Source organism: Hordeum vulgare, chromosome 7H (assembly GCF_904849725.1).
Source record: "Hordeum vulgare subsp. vulgare chromosome 7H, MorexV3_pseudomolecules_assembly, whole genome shotgun sequence".
NCBI classification, from domain to species: domain Eukaryota; kingdom Viridiplantae; phylum Streptophyta; class Magnoliopsida; order Poales; family Poaceae; genus Hordeum; species Hordeum vulgare.
This window is the reverse complement of record NC_058524.1, coordinates 380,205,512-380,227,578: the sequence shown is the minus strand read 5'-3', so window position 1 is coordinate 380,227,578 and position 22,067 is coordinate 380,205,512. Positions and strand designations below refer to the sequence as shown.

Genomic DNA, 22,067 nt, shown 5'->3' with positions numbered 1-22,067 from the left:
TATGTACCAAACATAGAAATAAGTTTAGCCAGTCAGCTTCTATAGACAGTGTTAGATCAACTGGCATAAATAAATCTATAATGGCCCCCAACTCGCAGAAATAAGCATCATGGGTCGGAATTCGACGCGCATTTCTGAAGATCCCGGTCCTTACTATTTCCAGCACCAAAATCTCCACATCTACTTCAGATTAGTAGCACTTTACTCTTTACTATTATCTGATTTGCCATGTCATGTCATATCAAAAGCTATCTACATTTCTCACATATCTTACAGTAGGTCTTGTGGTAGGGACTTATAATATGCGATTGATTCAACAAGAAGCAATCAAGTTGCCATGCCCTGTTACGATCGCCAAGAAATTCTTATGGCCGAAGCGAAATGAAATCTGCATCGGGGACGACGGCGGCCGGAGATTGGGAGAAGGACGTACCGTATCCGAGGAGCACAGAGTTGAGTTAGGCGAAGACGGAGCAGGTGAAGACGTATCGGGTGCTGCTCCGGCGCCGGCCGCCACGGACGCCTTCCTCCTCGTGCTCCGGCAGCTGCATATCTTACTGAACGATTTAACAGAAAATGAGCTCGTTGCATTTGGGACTCAGGGCTTACTGAATGAGATATAGGATCCCCTAAAAACAAAAACTAAGATATCAATTATGGAAGCGCGTTTACTGAACTGTAAGTGAAAGCTTCTGCCAATTTCCTCTCGTGAAGGATCAACATTTTTCTCGGTCACACCGGAAAGAGCTAAAATTATCTTACAGTGAAATGCATTTACCTCTCACAGTTATAAGCAAGTGAAGCCTTTGCCAAACGTTTCTTCTCTCCATCTGTACTTCTGATGCTTCCAGTTGTAAGAGCATCATCCATCTACAAATACAAGAACAATTGTACAGTTTACATCAGAAGGCAAGAAGCTGAAAATAATTATGTTCATTGGTGAACAAGATGGTTGTAAGGGTATAAAAAAAAGCAAGTTGTACAAGCATATCTTTTGCACTTTAAGCACCAGAATACGAGATTTAGTTGGCTAGCATGAAAATTAAGATTATCAGAAGAACTGAAACATTTGACCAACAGTACTCTGTCCTTGCAAGTGAAATACCAACACTGGTTGTGTAAAAACACTCAAAAGCATTGCTCTCAGTAGTGCATAACAAGTATCTATAATACAAATTGCTAGACTTCAATAACAGTTCATCTCCATATACTATGTGTCAACATTTAAGAATGGAATTGAAGTATTTTTGCTAACTCGTAGATGATGAGAAAGTAACAACTTACCATAAATGAGAGGAGCCCTGTTAGAATGTTGTAGCACAAAAGCGTATGTGAGACCAGTGAAGAGAAAAACACAAGAATACCATACAACAAAATATATTCACAGATTGACAATGTTAGAATAAGAAAATTGCGGTTGAGCATTTTATTTGAGCGCAAGTAACTGAAGACCATAAACTCGAGTAGCTGAAATTTAAATGGGAAACATCTTATGGGGACACATCTATGTTCAAACATAGAATTGAAAGTATGATTGGTATAGTTACCCACAAAACATTTTAATGTCAATGAAAAAAATATTCCCCAGGCCCAAGGTAGAGATATCATTATGTGTGTACCTTGCTACACACAACATGGGATTCCAAGATTCTGGATGAACTGCAAAAGCAAAGCAATATGAGAATCATTTCACTCGCGAGCAGAAAAAAGTAAAATATTATCTGATTACAGTATGATGCTTACAGTCACTCATTGATAGGCATATCCTTTGTGAGGGGCAAACCTGCCACTGGGGGTTGTCATGCTGAACAAAGACAAATTGTAAGTACAAATCTAAGAAAAGTCAATTTATTAATTCGATACAACATTTTATCTAATTGCTTTCCCTTTAAACATCCAAATAACAAGGAATTGTCATTAAAAAATCACAACCAATGATCTAATGTTTCAGTACCTGATACTTGGAGGCTTAAAAGGGTAATCAGAAGGAAATTTAAGCATCCCATAGTAATATCCACCTTCGGGGGGGAAACAAGTGCAAAAAGACTGTTAAATATCAAGCTATACAGTAAGATATTGTCTGGCATAGGATAGTACATAGAAGATAGTAGTTTCAAATATGCATCATATTTACCTTCAAAGGGTGTGGCTACACTTCCTTCAAGTACAAAATCTGTCAACCAAAAGACAGCATTAAGTAGCTGATGGTCTAATACAAACTTGAGAATCGGCAAAAATATAGACATCACTGATAATAAGCATGCCAACGATGAAAATGACACTCCTTATCTCCCTACAAGAAAAAATATTACCACAATGTAATCAGAAATTTGTGCCATCTTTTGACAGAAAAAACCTATTTGAAGTTAAATTATAACCAACATCTTGAATATGTGGGAACCAGATTAGGATGACAATGCTAACAACGTCCCAGAAATTCAATACTTCATTTTTCGTTGACCAATGCAGATGTCTTCTATGTGCTTCTGGCTACTTCTTGGCAGCAATAGTAGGTGGATGAGCAACTTAGGATGCTTCATTGTTTAAATATTCGGACCAGCACATGGAAAGGCCGAAGAAGTATACTGATATAATACATGGGAAAAATTAAGTGGCATGCGTTTATATTTTGGTTACCTAACTGATTTGCCTACAAAACATACAAGACGAAAATTCAGTTGCCTACAGAAAAATCAAATCGAGCCGTAGGTCCTTCTCCCCCTCCCACTCCCCTCCATGAACCCATTGGTACCAACTATGACTGTGATTTCGCCTCCCCACTCACGATTTTCCCTCGATTTTGTTCCAATTTTCTCCCAAACCGAATCCACCTCCCTTCGTGCTCGTATGCCAGAGAAACATGTAGGAGGGAGGGGGAATGGCTAGCATCAGCTAGCCGGAGAAAAGCTGACATGTGGTTTCCGTGGATGCGGCGGAGACGACTTGGATCTCCGTCGGCCCACAGCCCCTGCGTGCAGAGCAACCTTCCTCGCTCCCCCCCCTGGTCGAGCGCGGCGTGGGGTCTCCCACGCCGATCCACTTGTTGCGCACCCCCAATCTCGCTCCCTCCCGTCGGCGGTGGGATCTCCTGTCGGTGGTGGGCTCTCCCGTCGGCGGTGGACTCTGCTGCTAGGGATTTGGCGGAAAGAGTGAGGGAGGGGAGTGGGTAATGGGAAGTGAAGTGGAGTGCGGAGAGAGTGTGGGCATCGCGCTATAACGCGCCTAGACAGTGATTAGGAAAAAAACTAAACTGTCCGTGTAGAAAAAAAAATCCATCTCCTTGTACACATATACTCTTGAGCTGACTGGTTAATCTCCATCGTTACTTTTCTATCATTTTAATAATAATATAATAGATAGATATGCATTCCTATCAGAAAAATAAAGTTGATATTTTTAGCAAAAATTCTGTTATATCCATTTGTAAACTTTGTTCATTGTTTTGTTTAACTAAAATTTATGCAATTAATAAATACTTTAATTCCTACTTAAAACTTGCAAAAAACTTCACTTAATATCTATAAATCCGAATATTAATTATATGTCTATAATTAAGACGAAAATGCAGAGATGTTCTATTGCTCCTCTTTTGCATCACTAGGGATTGTTGCAACATGTTGTAGATATTACCATGATTGCACAATTTGTCGCAATATATAATAGTTATTGCATCACAATGAAGGTGAGGCAAAACATCGCCTATTACAACCAATACATGTTTTGTCGCAATACAAAGCCATTTGTTTGCAACAATGTCTATGTCTAGTGCCTCACTTTGAAATTGTTGCAATATGCGCCAGAATATTACCATAAAAATTTACTTTGTTGCATTACCTAAGCCTCTATTGCAACAAAATGACTAATTCCCGCAACGAAACTTATTTGTTGCAATATCACTGCCATATTACAATGGAGATCCAGTTTGTGGCAATACACGATTTCTATTGCAACAAAACGGAGTACTTAGAGCGACAAAACTGAAAAGTGGCAATATGTAGGGCATATTACCACGAACTGAAAGTTTGTGGTAATATAGCATTTTATTGCCACAAAAGATTGTTGTAGAAATAAATTTTGTTGCAATAGACCCTATTCCTTGTAGTGAGGCTACCCACAAGCCCTCATGGCGCGGCCTGGGGGTGGCCGCACCGTGCAGGCTTGTGCCCACCTGCACGCGCCCCTCTGGCACTTCTTCAGCCCAGTATTTTTTATAAATTCGGTACAAAATCCTCGTTGATTTTTACGGCGTTTGGAGTTGCGCAGAATAGGTATCTCAACTTTGCTCCACTTTCAGGCCAGAATTCCAGTTGCCGGCATTCTCCCTCTTCATGTAAACCTTGCAAAATAAGAGAGAAAAGGCATAAGAATTGTACCGTGAAGTGAAATAACTGCCCAAGAAGCGATAAATATCAACATGAAAACATGATGCAAAATGGACGTATCAATCATCATTTCTCCCACATAGCATGTGTCAAAAAGGTGAGAGGGTTACTGGAAAAAACTGGATCCACTTCATGTACAAAATGGACAATCTCTTTCGAAGTATGAGGGTTTCGTACGAAAACTCATCTGTTACAAACGGATTTCATTTTTTTAATTTGTTTCAACTCCAGACTTTTTGTGCGTCCAATATTCACCATTCAAAGCCACATCATCAATTTTCAACCCCTTTTGACTTCATTTGGTATTTTTCATGCATATACTCATTTTTTGACCTAAATGACCCTGAAATTGAAAACCACTACAAATGAACTCTAGAAAGGTTGAAATTTGGCATGGTATCATCATTTCACCCACATAGCATGTGCTAAAAGTTTGAGAGGGTTGCGGAAAAAATGGATGCACTTCGTGTACAAAATCGGCAATATCTTTTAAAGTATGAGGGTTTCGGACGAAAACTCATGTGTTAAAAAGGGATTTCATTTTTTTGAACTTATTTCAACTCCTAAATTTTTGTGCGTTCAACATGCACCATTCAAAGAAACATCATCAGTTTTCAACCCTTTTTGACTTCATTGGGTATTTTTAATGCATTTACTCATTTTTGAGCTGAATGACCCTGAAATTGAAAAGCACTACAAATGAACTGTGAAAAGGCTGAAAGTTGGCATGGTATCATCAGTTCACCCACATAGCATGTGCTAAAAAGGTGAGAGGGTTACGGAAAACACTGGACGCACTTCGTGTACAAACTAGACCATCTCAACTTTTTAGCACATGCTATGTGGGTGATTTTAGTTAATATTTTAGTTGATCTTTTTAGTTCATTATTTTTAACAAAGAAATACTTTGAAAGTTTTAGTTAATATTATTCTGATTCTTGTTAGTTCATTCTTTTTAGTTAATGTTTTAGTTGATTCTTTTTAGTTGATTCTTTTTAACAAATAAATGATTTGATAATTTTAGTAAATATTATGTTTAACTGCAGTGATATTGTAGATCAAAGCCATCATCAGAATAGTTGTGGAGAGAAAGTCTTCACTTTTTCTTCGCGTGTGTCCCTTGCTTATTGCGTTGTAACCATGGACAATCTTCATCACATACATCACAATGCTTTAGAAAGCTTTCTCACATCATACTAAATATTCTTACACACAAACCGTACTTAAATAGGGACATAATAGAAATAATAGTTCAGATATCCATTACAGAAAGTACTGCATAATTGAAGATACCAATCCTACTCTTCCGAATTGCAAACCTACTTGTCTGAATCAGGAGACCCCCAAGCACTACATAATAGAGATAAAAGTGTTCGCAATTGCAAATACTACTCGTCGTCCGGATCAGAATACCCCCAAGGAGGAGATACTAGCGGTACGAGGTGACGTTGCCCATAATTGCAAATTAGAATCTTGTGGTACAACTCGTATGCAACGTACCCATCTATTGCTGCATACTCAATGCTGATAGGGTCAAGTAGGGTCCTCTCCCAAAGTTTGTGCCCTCACTTGGGCAATTTTGTCTTCATATCAGCGTACTCCTTGTCGATCAGGGCGGCTGCCATATGAGCTATTGAAGTCTTGTCATGCTGAAGCCTGAACGTGCCATGAAGATCAATGTGGCATTCAGCTCGTATCTCAGTACCCCAAGTGTGCCTCATCTTGATCTTTTCATTCATTATATCAACTCTAGAAAATTATATGCCGCTGCGAAGGAACTCCGTGAGTTTTGGACAGTGCTTGTCACTACTTCAACAACAAAATGGAACAAATGTGTTAAATACTACTGCAACAAGTATATTTTAGAACAAGTATAATAGAATCATAACAAGTATAATTCGACACAAGTATAATAAGAATCATAACAAGTATAATAAGAATCATAGCAAGTTTCCTATTTCCTATGCATTTCCTATCCTATGAATCGAAAGAAGCCCCTAAACTATGACATGTTCTCACGATGGCCAATATGCAACTACAAGGAAAATTATTATGCAATTTTCCTATCCTATTCCTACCCTCCTATTCCTATTCCTATGCAATTTTCCTAATCCTCCCATTCCTATGCAATTTTCCTATGAATCAAAGAAAAACCTCATTCCTATATGAATCAAAGAAAAAGCCCAAATTTTCCTATGCATTTTTCATATGAATCAAGGAAACTATAACATGTTCTCGACATTCCCAATCCTCCTATTCCTATGCAATTTTCCTATCCAATGAATCAAAGAAAAGCCCCAATTAAAACTATGACAAGTTTTGTATTACCTTTCCCATTGAAAGACCATGACACGTTGCTTGAAACAAAGTTGGACGACGGCAACGTCGCGACCATCGGTCATGTACTCGAGACCGAGGCCCATGAACTTGTGTTTCTCCTCTTGAAGCCATTCCCCGAACATGGAAAGAAAAACCTTCACTTTGGCGGTGTCGTTCGTGTAGACGACATGGAGATTGGTCATACCATGTGCGAGCACCTTCCCATAGCGAGTGATTGGATTCATGGTGGAGGATGCGGAAGAAGAAAGGAGAGGGAGACGAACAGAAATGGAGGCGCTGGTCTCGTTTACTCAAGCGTCGCGGTTACTGTAGCGTTTGATCTCGCGCAGAACAACTTCCAAGGCGCGAAAGTCGAACAGTTTAGACTTTTAGTCCTGGTTTGACCCACGAGCCGGGACTAAAAGGGCTCGCGCCAGGCGAACGGTTTCCACCACCCCTTTAGTACTGGTTCATGGATCAAACCGGGACTAATCCATGACGATGCCCGGCCAGCGTCCCAGCCTCCCGAACCAGGACTGATGCTCCCATTAGTCCCGGTTTGTAAAACGCCTTGGACTAATGCTCTGATCCGGCCAGGATCAAAGCCATGTTTTCTAGTAGTGTTTGTTCAATAAATATCAAGTGCGATCGGCTAGTAGACTGGGGGCTTGGATGAAAATACCGCCCCGAGCACTACCCCATCACTACTTTTTAAGTGTTTAGTTTCTCGAATATTGCTTTATATGCATCGGTTCCGAATTATGTCTTGGGTGAATAGTTGGGTCGCCCCGCTCCTATTCTTCCCCCTTACGTTCCGGTAGTTCAGCTAAAGGGGTAAATGGAGAACCACTGTAATTGTATTCCCGTGTGGCCTAGCTAAAATACCTCAGTGGATAAAGCTGAAAACTGATTGTCATGATAAGCGAGAACTGGTCTGCAATACGAGCATAAGTATGGAAGACCGATGGAGTTTTTATTCCGTGTCATATGGAGGGTTTTGTACATTTGCAATTCTTGTGGTAAATATTTAAAAATCTAGTTTATTCGACTACCACAAAAAACTGGGCTTGTAACAAACCCCCGAATTCAAGATCCTAAGGCTAAGTGAAAGAAATAAAGCTGCATGGTCCGATTGTCTCGTTTCCCTCACACACTACCGCCTTCGGACACCAATATATCAGCTAAGAGTAACAGTGCGGATGTAGAAACACCCCTTGTAGTCTCTACATGGGGGCTGAAGCCGATGACTGGAAACTTTCAAATTAAACGGCCGAAAAGGAGTCAAAATAGTACGAAGTGCATTACATTGGCACAAGCTTTATAATAATAAATTGTTCCAAGGAACACGACAAAATCCTCACTCATAAGTAACATCTTTGGAACAATGGGCTTCTATGGCCCGAGAACCCTGTGTCGCAGCAGAGAAATAAAGCTCTGGACGCCTGTGCTCCTTTCCAGGAGGCATAGGTGTGGTTGCCATCGTAAGGGGCTTCACCCCTGGCCAGTGCATCATGGCCTTCCAAAAGCCATCTGAGATCCCCCTATGCAAACAAAGTGCTTCAGGACCTCTATTTGAGGCAAGGCGTTGTACAACTACGACACAAAGCCGAAGTAACTGATCAGAAGAGGCTCGGCAGGCCACAGCCAGATGCAAAGGTCCTTCATTGCTGGCTCCGGCATCCTGTGCAACTGCATGAGATGTTTCATCTGGTAGACGAGAAGGGGGTTGGGCTCTGGAGTCAGAAACTGGGCCCAGAAAAGCCTCTGCTCGGCGTCCCCATATTGGGCCGCGTAGTGCTTGGCCGCGTCGACTACACTCCATGGGAGGTCCGTGAAGGCGCGTGCAGAAGGCCATAGCCGTGTAAGAAAGGCAAACTTGTTTCCGCCAAAGGCACATTGCAGTAAGTATGGCTTACCATCCGCAATCTTCTTGGATGGGCGCACTTATTCTTCAAAAAATCATGTGCCTACCCACTCCTATTTGAGCTCTAAGGACAGTTTGGATAGCTCAGCCTCTAGTTCTTTGGATTTTTGCTCCAACGCATCGCTTTTAGCGCTCGCATCGTGAAGCTCCTGCTGGACCTCGACCAATGTAGCCTGATGCCTACCGCTGTGAACATTCAACGAGCTTAGCTCGGCGGTTACCTATTCGGCCACCATCTTATGAGTGGCGGCCTCCTGCTTGCCCTTCTCCAATTCCGCCTTGAGTTTCTCAAACTCTACATCCATCGCTGCAAACATAATCAAAATCAATATGTCATATACCAAAGTCAAACGGTCCTAAACTATTAAGGACAACAAGAGTCTTAATGGCACATATCAGCTTACCCTGCTTCTCATTGAGCCAACTATTAAGACGGCTGAGCTCTTCATCGGAAACTTTGAGTTTCCAGTTCAGCTCAGAAAGTTCAAGGGTGTTGGTGGCCACAACCGAGGACGAGGCCTCCGAAACAAGTTTTGGATTAATATGTGTCGTGGTTTTGTCACGACAAATGTCCTCATGAAAGGACTTAAAGATGGAGCCATCGCACCTTGGTGGCGACTCGAAGGGGGTGAGCAAAAGCAAGACTCAAATTTACCCAGGTTCGGCCCCTCGTGAGGAGGTAAAAGCCTACGTCCTGCTTTGTGTGGATTAATGGTGGTTTCGATTACAAGGAGGGTGTAACTCGCCTGACCTAGCTCTCGATTCTCTCTAACTCGCCTGACCTCGCCCTAGGACTCGCCTTTATATACATGTCGAAGCCCTAGGGTTTACAAAGTCCTGCTATGCTACTCTTCGTGGCTTTCCCTATCTCTAAGTCGCCGTGTTCTCCACGATCAGGAGCCTGCTTGGTAATCCATCATCCGCACGACCCCTTGAACCGCCATCTAGCTTCTGGGCCACAGGACGCGCGGTAAATGGTAAGTCGCCCCTTTGGTGACCCGGGCCACTTAGGGCGGGTTATCCACGGGTAATATCCCCAACATTAGGCCTCAGATTATCGTGAATTCATTCATGTCAATAAAGCTCCACCAATTTGGGGTGACTCTCACCATTTCTATCCTTCAACGAATGATAAGTCGCCACCCGTTGTAATTTGATCTGAGTCGCCGTGTAATCTTGGATGACATCACCTCATTCCCTTAGTTCCGGGGCCTTTTAGCACTGCAACCATCAACAGATCTTTTGCTCATAATCACTTATCCCGAAAATCTAGGCACCATCATCGCAATCTCTAACTTGTTGCCTCGATCTCCGCCTCGACAGCCTCGATTTCCGTTCCTGCCCTTTAAATAACAAGAGGAGAAATGGGGGGAGGAAACCCCGGCGCCTACCTCCATCTCTTCCTCGTCTTCCTCGCGCACTTCCTCTTCGAGCACCAGTGCCCCGGCGTCGTCACCGGCTCCTGGAGCTCCTTCATCAACTGTGGTCTTCCGGGCGCCAAGAAGCACGAAGTACTACGTGTTCGTCCCGGCACCGATCTCCTTCTCCCAGGTACACACATTCCCCCCATTTGGGGTTAGGCCGAGAACACCATGACCTTAGTTTCCTGCAAGCTAGATTCCATGATACGACGAACACTCTTACCTGCCTTATATCTGTTTCACGTTTTCGCAATAGACCTTATGCAGTAGCAGGCTTCAGCCACTTCATCGCGTCCTTTTGCTATCTTAAGTCTTCATGTTGTAGATCCAACGCTGTCACTGCCCTATATCATAGATTTCCTCCATTGTTTCGAGAAATATTCTTCTATTTTGATCCACTCGTAGATCCATAGTTTACTACCTGTCTTTAGAAACATGTTTGTTTGTCTGCCGAGAATATCCCTAAGGAAAAAAGCACCTCTGAGAGTCGCTGTTTAGCTCCAGCATCCATAGCGACTTAACTTTATCACCATAGCTATAACACCTTCCCTTCCAGTTTGAAGGGCGAGTTACAGTACTTTGAAGATATGTCCATGAATCGCCCGAATAGGGGGTTATGATGTATGTCAACCCTTTGGCGAGTCACCAAATCCTTTTAGAACATACGATAGACCCATACCGGCGAGTTAGAATACTTTCTCATTGTTACTGAATCGCCTCGTTCCCCTTTCTTTTGTAGTTATGGCCATTATGAAGTGCGACTGTTTACCGACAAAAAATGATGATGCCACTCTCGAAAAGTTTGTTAAAGCGGGTCTTCTTGACAGTAAGGAAACCATCGGTTGGAGAACCGCCCCGGGCGAGTTGACTCCCAACCCTGCTGCCGGAGAAGTAGACATCTTTACTGATTACCTCGAACGAGGTTTTAAACCGCCCGGGTCAAAGTTTTTCCGGGACGTCCTGCATTTTCTTAATGTGCATCCTCAAGATCTGGGACCCAATTCCATCAGCAACCTGTGTCAGTTCCAGGTCTTCTGTGAGGTATACTTGCAGAGAGAGAGCCCGTAGTTCCTTTATTTTGGAACTTTTTCCATTTGAATCGCCAGACCGAGTTTCCCAACGGTCCCAACCACGAGCTCGGAGGAGTCAACATCCAAAGGCGCCGTGAACATGGATTTTCAACAGTTCTTCTGCCCAGCCATCCCAAGGGATGGGCCAAGTCATGGTTTTACTGCCGAGACACCTCTCCACCCGGCGAGAATCCACTCCCGGCTTCCAGAGGAGATCGCCTGCCCATGGACTTCAAACTGCCCAAGAGGTTTACAGAGGAAGAAGAGTCGGAGTTTATCCCCATTTTCTCCGAGTTGAAGTCCTTGAACAACAACGGGCTCATCGGGATTGATCTATTCCGCTGCTGGATAGAGTGGAACATCCTTCCCTTAAGCCGCCGAGACGGTCTGATGTATGAATATGATGGTACAGTAGACCATCCGCGGTGCTTCAGTCGCAAAAAAATCTCGGAGAGTGAAATCGTCGGAATTATCAAGAAACAGACTAGCGAAACCTTGGAAGAATGTGCCAAAATTGGGCTTAAAGCCTTCTGCCGCTCCAACCCGGTGCCGCCAGTAAGAATCCAAGCCGCCTTTCGTCCTTTTTATGCTTAACAATGCTCTTGGTTTGAAATTCGCTTCTATTCATCAAAAAACTGATGTATTTTGGCGAAGGGGCCCCAAAGTGGACGCCCAAAAGACCACCAAGCCGCCACCAAAAAAGAAGAAGATAGTAAGCAAAAAGAAATCTTCCACCAAAGATTCATCTTTTGTTGGCGAGTCACAAGCTGACGAAGCGCACTCACAGGTAAGGCTTCCCCCTCCCTCATTATCTATGTATTTCGACTTATGTTTATACCATGCGTCCTTATCTGTAGGGCGACGACAATGAGAGCCAAGATGATGCGCTCGAGGTAATTTCCATTTCTTCCGACTCACCTTCTCCTTCCCCTAGACCAGCCAAGCGGATCTCCGGAAAAGTGCCCATGTCTCACCCATATGCTTATATGGACCCTGATTTCCTTGTGAGGAAAGCAAGATTTACCCCCAAGCGCAAGACCTGTAGTCGCTCTGGCGACTTATCACCGGACTGCCTGAGAAGACAACTGATCGAAAACGCACCAGCCAGGTACATTCTTGTTTTATCATACCATTTGTTGATAAAATGCGACTCACCACCTTTTTAACTTCAAGCCTTTGTTCTATCAGACTTCTCCCCCTACATCTGGCGACTCGGCAATATCAGCTCTCTGGCCGATGATTTGTGTGCAAGGGTGAGTCTTCTTTGTTAATCCAATTTTTTCTAAACAATGATATGTGCTTTTAATCTTGGTGCGTTTGCCGCAGAGCACAAGCGAAGATAAGAAAAACCGGCGACCTATCTTCCGCTCCCCAAACATCTGACGCCTTAGGCACGAGCACCTCTGTCCCTAAGACTGATGAACAGCAAACGGCGGCTCATGATATTCTTGCGGACGATATTCCCGAAGCCCGGGATGACTCGCCCGTTATTTTGAAGGAGTCCGCTGATAAGGGTAACCCACCAACCCTCTCAAGGCGACTGACGATCGAGAAGACATCGTGGTCACTTGTACTGGCTACTCCACTCTTCCGATTACAGTACTTTCCAAGCATACCTCCAAGGAAACTCGCCCTTCTCCTGATCAAGACACATGCAAATTCAAGCTCCCCCAATATGAGAAGCTAGAATTCGACCAACTTTGTTCCGGCTTCGCAAGTCATCTGGAAAGGGATTATGATATGAACAAGAGCTTGATTCGTCTTATGAGGATTAGGCATGAGGTACGCCTGTTTATGTATTTTCCTTCACCCATTAGCCTTCCAAGGGCTGGCTCATCTTTTGAAAGATGAGTCGGGTCTTTGAATAAAAAATATTCAACCTGTAGCCCCCAAGGGCCGGGTCATCTTTTGAAAGATGAGCCGGGTCTTGTATTAGACAAAAATCTTCAACCTGTAGCCCCCAAGGGCCGGGTCATCTTTTGAAAGATGAGCCAGGTCTTGTATTAGATAAAATATTTCAACCTGTAGCCCCCAAGGGCCGGGTCATCTTTTGAAAGATGAGTCGGGTCTTGTATTAGATAAAAATCTTCAACCTGTAGCCCCCAAGGGCCGGGTCATCTTTTGAAAGATGATTCAGGTCTTGTATTAGATTAAATTCTTCAACCTGTACGCCCCAAGGGCCGGGTTATGTTTTGAAAGATGAGTCGGGTCTTGTATTAGATAAAAATCTTCAACCTATAGCCCCCAAGGGCCGAGTCATCTTTTGAAAGATGAGTCGGGTCTTGTATTAGATAAAAATCTTCAACATGTAGCCCCCAAGGGTCGGGTCATCTTTTGAAAGATGATCCGGGTCTTGAATATGGTATGATTTTGAAGAAAATCATACATTAGACACCAAGTATGAGGAGTATTGCTTGCACTAATGCTGAAACTTGTCTCCCCAAATTTAATGTGCAGGAGTCTATGACCCAAACTGAGTCGGCTGTAGCCGACTTAAAGAAAAATCTGGCTGAACAACAAGATGCACACTCCGAGTTGGAGAAGAAATACCACTTTATTCAATCTGAGCTGGAGAAGATGAACGCTGACCAACAAAAATTTGAGAAGAAAGCCAAGGCTGACCAAGCCGCCATTCTTATGCGTGCCGAGCAGGCTGAAGAAAAACTGGAAGCCGCTCAGCAGGAGCTTTTCGGCTTAAAGAAACATATTTCCAACATGACAGACGCTATGTTTGGTAAGCATTAGCTCTTGACTGATTACTAATTACTCTGGTATCAAAATTATCAAATATTGATGTGTCCTTTGCGGGTGCACGAGCCTCCAATCTTCCAAACGACTGCATGATGAAGTTAAAAAGCTATTTATACCTTCGCTGAACAGCTATACACCGGGGGCGTGCTGACGATTAAGGCGGTGATGGGTAGCAAGGAGCCAGTCAGGACCATCAAACACATGCTCGGCTTCCTGTCTACATTGCCTCCTCAGATAGAGGAAGTAAAAAGGTCGGCCGCCCGGAAGGGAGTTTTGAACACCCTGAGTCGGTGCTTAGCTTATGCTCGGAGCTCAAACCTGAAGAAATAGTCGTCGGCTACCCGAGCTAAAGGATGACGGGTCAGAATTCACCGAGGTGGACTAACACCGAGTTATCATAGAATGTCGTTATGCGGCGACTCAACTGGCAGCCAGCTTAGATTTGAGTAAATACCAAGCCGCCTATGACGAGAAGAAAAAGAAGGTGATGCCTCCCTCATTTGAAACTGCTAGCTTGGTTCCTCGCTGACCCAAGAATCCTTTTGATCTTGACGCCTCTCTCTTTCTTGATGATGACGATGAGTTTGTTGCCCTGTCCAAGTGTAATTGGAAACTGGGCGACTTATGAATCGAAAGCGGGGAGAGCTCAAGGCAAGGTGACTCGGCGGCGGCTTGATTTGTCAATGGTTCCTTTCTTCACTGGGAGATGACACCCATTTTGGCCACGCGAGCCATGTAATAACTTTGTTTAGTACTTGTGGAAAAACAATCAGGCAGTAGTACATTTTGATGGAAACACTGTTTATTCCTTGAATCTATGCATGACTCGCCTTTTGATGGAACCACTATTTAGTCCTTGAATCTATGCATGACTCGCGTGCAATTTTGATAAACCAGGGAATGTCATATTTTGACAAACAAGTTTTTACCTGATGTGTTAGGAAAAAATAGAAGCCAACTCACTGAGTGCATGGCCTAGAATAGACCAGCCCCCTGGATTACGGCAAAAAATAGATCAGCCCCCGGGTTCTGGCAAATAATGATTAAAAAATGAGTCGGGGCGAGTTGTAATCAAAAGCCGACTCAAAGATATTTAAAAAACCCTGTGGTTTGGCCATGACGATGTAAAATTTTATCGACTCAGTGAGTTTCGATAGGATAAGACGAGTTTGTAAAACTCTAGTGTTACCCTTAGAAAGATTTTTGCAAAATCCTTGTTGTTTAGACTGGCTGATCAGGCGCGAGTCAAGCTTCCATGAAGCAGGTTCAAGGAACCAATGGTTTCTCTATTTCCCATGTGTGACTCTGGCCGGTACATTTTATGTTTTAACCAAGGCGAGTTCAGGGTCCAAATAACGGATTGACTCGCCGTGAGTACATAGGTCCATGTGTCGACTTGTTCGACACATACTCCAGTATAACCATTTGTAATGCGGTAATTTTTCGCTAGACAAGAGGGTATTCAGGCTGAACTCAATGAGTGGAAGCCCCCAAGTGACCTATGATTTTGGAAGAAACCAGGCATAGGATCACAGAAGCGTATACGCTCTTACTGCAAAACGACTTGGGGACTAGTAGCCCCCAAGTAAGCAGGCTTAATTCTCAAAACCATATAAGGCGCCTATGTTTGAACCGTGCAACGTGGCAACGTTGGTCCTCTTTGGCTATATCAAAGCCCAGTTTTCAAGTAAGCGCAGCATGGGGACTTACGCTCTTTGACGTTGATAGCGTCCATGTTTGGGCGACTTATAGAACAATAAAGACTCATGCTTTCAAAAGCTGAAACGGCAAGAGACCCCGAAGTTCGTGGATGCCGACTTTATTGCTTTCATAATTCATGGATTACAATTTTCTAGAAACTGATAGAGAAAAAAGGGGGAGCTCATGGCTCTAAGTGTAGTAAGGCCGCAGATGGCTATGTTCCAAGGGTTAGTTGTCTCAACGTGTCTAGTTGCCGATCTGGGCGAAGATCCACCAAGTAGTATGAGCCGTTCCGAAGATTCTTAATGACGACAAAGGGTCCTTCCCACGGAGGTGATAGCTTGTGCATACCAGTATGATCTTGAATCAAACGGAGCACCAAGTCGCCCTCTTGGAAAGCCCGGCTCCTGACCCGGCGACTATGGTAACGTCGCAAGTCCTTTTGGTAAATCACCGATCGCGATGCGGCCAAGTCACATTCCTCCTCCAAGGCGTCCAGCGAGTCTTGTCGCGCCAACTCGTTGTCCTGTTCCACGTAGGCGGCGACTCGTGGGCAATCATGTTTGATGTCACTTGGTAACACCGCTTCTGCTCCGTAGACTAGAAAGAAATGAGTAAAACCCGTGGAGCGTTTGGACTCGTCCTGATACTCCACAGTACTGACGGCAACTCCTCGACCCAACATCCTGGAGTGCGTTCCAAAGGTACCATGAGCCGAGGCTTAATCCCCCGCAATATTTGTTGATTCGCCCTCTCTGCCTGTCCATTAAACTGGGGATGTGCAACCGCGGAAACATCAAGCCGGATATGCTCTCATGAACAAAACTCTTGCATTGCACCTTTGGATAGATTAGTACCATTGTCAGTAATGATACTATGAGGATATCCGAATATGAAAATCAGCTTCTTCTAGAATTTGACGGCCGTATCTGTGTCACAACTTCTAACAGGTTCCGCCTCCACCCACTTGGTAAATTTGTCAACCGCCACCAATATGTGAGTCTTTTTGGTGGAAGACATCTTGAAAGGGCCGACCATATCAAGCCCCCAGACTGCAAACGGCCAAGTGATTGGTATCATCCGCAATTCCTGAGCCGACACATGCATCTGGCGTCCAAACTTTTGACAGCCATCACATCGGCGAACGATCTCCTCTGCGTCTGCGTGAGCTGTCAGCCAATAAAACCCATGTCTGAAAGCCTTAGAAACCAAGGATCGGGACCCAGCATGATGACCACAGTCGCCCGCGTGAATCTCATTGAGGATCATACATCCTTCTTCAAAAGAGACGCATCTTTGAAATACCCCCGAGGTGTTGCATTTGTGTAACTCAGCATTGTGTATGACCATGGATTTACACCGACGGACGATTTAAAAGAGAAGCAGTTGATAACTCGTCGGCTGGTAAATCGCCTCTGGTGAGGTATGCCATGTAAGGAATCGCCCAGTATGGAGTAGTGTGAAGAGCCGCCATGGGTTGAGACTCGGGGTCCGGTACTGCTAAATCTTCCTCCGAAGGCAGTATCACCGAAGGGTTATGTAATTTATCTAAAAAGACATTGGGAGGAACTGTCTTACGTTGTGAACCAAGGCAGGAAAGAGCGTCCGCTGCTTCGATAAGCCGCCGGTCGATGGGATCCACTTGATAACCATTGAAGTGACCTGCTACATCTGACACAACTCGTCTATAAGCCGCCATCAAAGGGTCTCGTGAATCCCAGGTGCCAGAAACCTACTTCGCCACCAGAACTGAATCGCCCAGACACCTCACTCGTGTGAGATTCATCTCTTTGGCGAGTCGCAAACCATGGAGCAAAGCTTTGTATTCTGATGCATTATTGGTACATGGGAACACGAGCCGGAGGACATAGCAAAACTTGTCACCTTGAGGCGAAGTTATCACCACACCAGCCCCCGAGCCTTCCAACTATCTGGACCCATCGAAATAGATGGTCCAATAAGTTAGATCGGGTCACTCCTCCGGGATTTGTAACTCGGTCCAATCATTGATGAAGTCCACGAGTGCTTGAGATTTGATGGCCGTCCGAGGCATATATCGCACATGATGGGATCCAAGCTCGATGGCCCATTTAGCAATCCATCGAGTAGCCTCTCGATTCTATATGATGTCGTCGAGGGGGGCCGAACTGACGACCGTGATTGGGTGTTCCTGGAAGTAATGCTTTAGCTTTCGACTCGCCATGAACACCCCAAAAACCAGCTTTTGCCAATGTCGGTAACATTGCTTGGAGAGGTGAGGACCTCGCTGATGAAATACACCGCCCGCTGGACCGGGTACTCCTTTCCTTCTTCCTTCCGCTCGGCAACTACTGCCACGCTGACCGCCTTGGAATTGGCTGCAATGTATAGGAGCATGGGTTGCTTGTCTGCCGGAGCCGCCAGCACTGGCGGGTTGGCTAATTGCCGCTTCAAGGCTTCAAAAGCTTCATTGGCTTCGTCCATCCATACGAAACGATCAGTTTTCTTGAGAAACTGCTAGAGAGGGATGGCCTTTTCCCTAAGTCGACTTAAAAAGCGGCTCAGAGCTGCGATTCGACCCGCCATACGATGGACCTGGTTAACGTTGGTTGGTTTCCCTAGTGAGGTAATCGCCTCAATATTGTCCAAGTTGGCCTCAATGTCGTGCTCCGACACCAAGAAACCCAATAACTTTCCCGCGAGGACATCAAAGACTCACTTGGTGGGATTAAGCCTCATCTGGTAAACACGCAGGTTGTCAAACGTTTCCTTGACATCCTCCAACAGTGACTCTTTTCGGTGAGACCTGACCATGATGTCATCCACATAAGCGTGTACGTTATAGACTATCTAGTTATGCACGCAATTTTGGATGCAGCGCTGGTAAGTCGCCCCCGCACTCTTGAGCCCAAACGACATGGACTCATAACAAAAAGCTCCAAAAGGGGTTATGAAAGATGTCTTCTCCTGATCTGCCACCGCCATCTTGATCTGATGGTATCCAGAATAAGCGTCCAAGAAACACAGACGTTCACAACCCGCCGTCGAGTCAATAATTTGATTAATGCGGGAAGGACGAAGGGATCCTTCGGGCAGGCTCTGTTTAGGTCAGTGTAGTCAATGCACATGCGGAAAGTGCCGTTCTTCTTGAGCACCAGGACCGGGTTAGCCAGCCACTTAGGATGGAAAACCTCGATGATGAACCCAGCGGCAAGGAGCCAGGCTACTTCCTCTCCAATCGCCTTACGGCGTTCTTCATTAAACTTGCGAAGGTACTGTCAAACCGGCTTAACTTTAGGGTCAGTATTGAGATAGTGCTCAGCGAATTCTCTCGGTACACCTGGTGTGTCAGAAGGTTTCCATGCAAAGATGTCCGGATTCTCATGGATGAATTCAGTGAGCGCACTTTCCAATTTGGGGTCAAGACCCGCCCCAATAGTGAATTGCTTGGTAGAGTCGCCAGGCGTAAAGTCGATAACCTTGGTGTCGTACGTTGGTTTAAACTTGAGGGGCGGCTCAAAATCGATGGTCAGCATTTTGAGCGGTGTCATGTTCGCCTGCTCAACATTAGATTGGTGAAACTTGAGCTCCTCAGACGCGCAAGCTGACTCGGCATAAGCCGCATCTCCTACTTCACATTCTTGGCCTATTTTCCTGTCGCCGCTGATGGTAATAGGACCCTTAGGTCCGGGCATATTGAGTTTGAGATAAACATAGCATGGGCGGGCCATGAATCTGGTGTACGCCGACCGTCCAAACAGCGCATGATAGGGGCTCTTGATTTTGACCACTTCGAACAAGAGGGACTCGCTCTTATAATTTGACTCCGTGCCAAAAGCCACGTTAAGCTTAATCCGCCCAATTAGATATGCCGACTTACCGGGTACGATGCCATGGAAGATCGTGGATGATGGCATGAGGTCTTTCTCCAAGAGGTTCATCCGCCAGAAAGTGTCGAAATATAGGATGTTGATGCTGCTGCCTCCGTCAGTTAGGACCTTGGAGAGGGTGTACCCTACGACTTGGGGAGCCACGACCAAAGCCAAGTCGCCAGGGTTGTTTACTCAGGGTGGATGATCTTCCCTGCTCCAGGTTTTGGGTTTCTCAGACCAATGAAGGTACCGGGGGATGGCCGGCTCAGCTACGCTGAAGGTTCTATGCTTCACCTTATGATCCCGCTTACAGGTGTTGCTGGTGAACACGTGGTACTGCCCGCTGTTCAATTGTTTGGGGTTATTCTGGAACCAGCCGCAATCTTCCTGTCGCTGGGGGTCCCCTTGCGGGGGGGGGGGGGGGGGGGGTTGCTGGAACACTCCCGGCGGGTGATACTGCTGGTAGTGAACTTGGTACTGGCCAGCGTTGGGCTGTGACCCGCCCTGTGGTCCTTGGTTAGGAAAACCACCAAATGTGACCTGGCGTGACTCGGATGCGCCGAGTTGTTCCTGTCGCTGGCCCTGTTTTCCACCTTGACCTCTCCTGAGCGCCTCGGCCCAAAATTCATGCATCACATAGCAATCTTCCCACGAGTGAGTCGCCGGTCCTTCCACCGTGGCATGCTGCGGACATGGGCCTTTGAGCATCTCGTGATAATTGTGTGGCTTCTTCCCGCTAAAGCCCCGCTTCTTCTGACGTGGGTTTCCGTTGCCGGTATTAGTTTTAGCGACAAATTCCGTAGGGCCTTCCTGTTGTCTCTTATTGCCGTGCCCACCATGGTGGTGGTTGCCCGGGCCTTGAAACTGATAATGGCCCTTGTGTAACTCGCCCTTCCTGGCGGTACTAACTTTGTCATCGTCCTCCCCAAGATCCTTGGTGTCGTCCAACTCAGCATACCTGGTAAGGGTATCCATGAACTCGCCCATGTCATGTACCTTTCGCTTAAGTCGCCCTAGCTTTAGTACCAGAGGTTCATAATGGCAGTTCTTCTCCAGGATCAACACCGCCTGAGCCACCGAGATGCCTTCTGATGAATGAATAACTTCCGCGACTCGCCGGGTCCAATCGTGGGCCGACTCATCCGGCCGCTGGACGCAGTGCTGTAGGTCGACGATTGTCATCGGGCGCTTGCAGGTCCCTCTGAAATTCTTGATGAAGCGCTGCATTAGCTCCGTCCAAATGTTGATGGAGTTGAGCGGCAAGTTTTTCAACCACGCATGTGCCGTCCCTTCAAGCATCATAGTGAAGTACTTAGCGCAAACTGCCTCATTTACGTCGAGCATGTCCACCCGGCGAGAATCCACTCCCGGGTTCCAGAGCAGATCGCCTGCCCATGGACTTCAAACTACCCGAGAGGTTTACAGAGGAAGAAGAGTCGAAGTTTATCCCCATTTTCTCCGAGTTGAAGTCCTTGAACAACAACGGGCTCATCGGGATTGATCTATTCCGCTACTGGATAGAGTGGAACATCCTTCCCTTAAGCCGTCGAGACGGGCTGATGTATGAATATGATGGTACAGTAGACCATCCGCAGTGCTTCAGTCGCAAAAAAACTCTCGGACAGTGAAATCGTCGGAATCATCAAGAAACAGACCAGCGAAACCGTGGAAGAATGTGCCAAGATTGGGCTTAAAGCCTTCTGCCGCTCCAACCCGGTGCCGCTAGTAAGAATCCAAGCCGCCTTTCGTCCTTTTTATGCTTAACAATGCTCTTGGTTTGAAATTCGTTTCTATTCATCAGAAAACTGATGTATTTTGGCGAAGGGGCCCCAAAGTGGCCGCCCAAAAGACCACCAAGCCGCCACCAACAAAGAAGAAGATAGTAAGCAAAAAGAAATCTGCCATCAAAGATTCATCTTTTGTTGGCGAGTCACAAGCTGACGAAGCGCATTCAGAGGTAAGGCTTCCCCCTCCCTCATTATCTATGTATTTCGACTTATGTTTATACCATGCGTCCTTATGTGTAGGGCGACGAAAATGAGAGCCAAGATGATGCGGTCGAGCTAATTTCCATTTCTTCCGACTCACCTTCTCCTTCCCCTAGACCACCCAGTCGGATCTCCGGAAAAGTGCCCATGTCTCACCCATATGCTTATATGGACCCTGATTTCCTTTTGAAGAAAGCAAGATTTACCCCCAAGCGCAAGACCTGTAGTCGCTCTAGCAACTTAATCACCGGACTGCCTGAGAAGACAACCGGTCGGAAACGCACCAGCGAGGTACATTCTTGTTTTATCATACCCTTTGTTGTGTAAAATGCGACTCGCCACCTTTTTAACTTCAAGCCTTTGTTCTATCAGACTTCTCCCCCTACATCTGGCGACTCGGCAATATCAGCTCTACCGCCGATGATTCGTGTGCAAGGGTCAGTCTTCTTTGTTAAACCATTTTTTTCTAAACAATGATATGTGCTTTTAATCTTGGTGCATTTGTCGCAGAGCACAAGCGAAGAGAAGAAAAACCGGTGACCTATCTTCTACTCCCCAAACATCTGACGACTTAGGCACGAGCACCTCTGTCCCTTAGGCTGATGAAGAGCAAACGACGGCTCATAATATTCCTGCGGACGATATTCCCGAAGCCCGGGA

General features: G+C 45.4%; 1 pseudogene; it reads right to left on the bottom strand.

The window, feature by feature from the left end:
• Positions 1-774: 774 nt before the first annotated feature.
• LOC123408930 lies at positions 775-2,246 on the bottom strand (annotated as a pseudogene).
• Between the last annotated feature and the right edge of the window lie 19,821 nt (positions 2,247-22,067).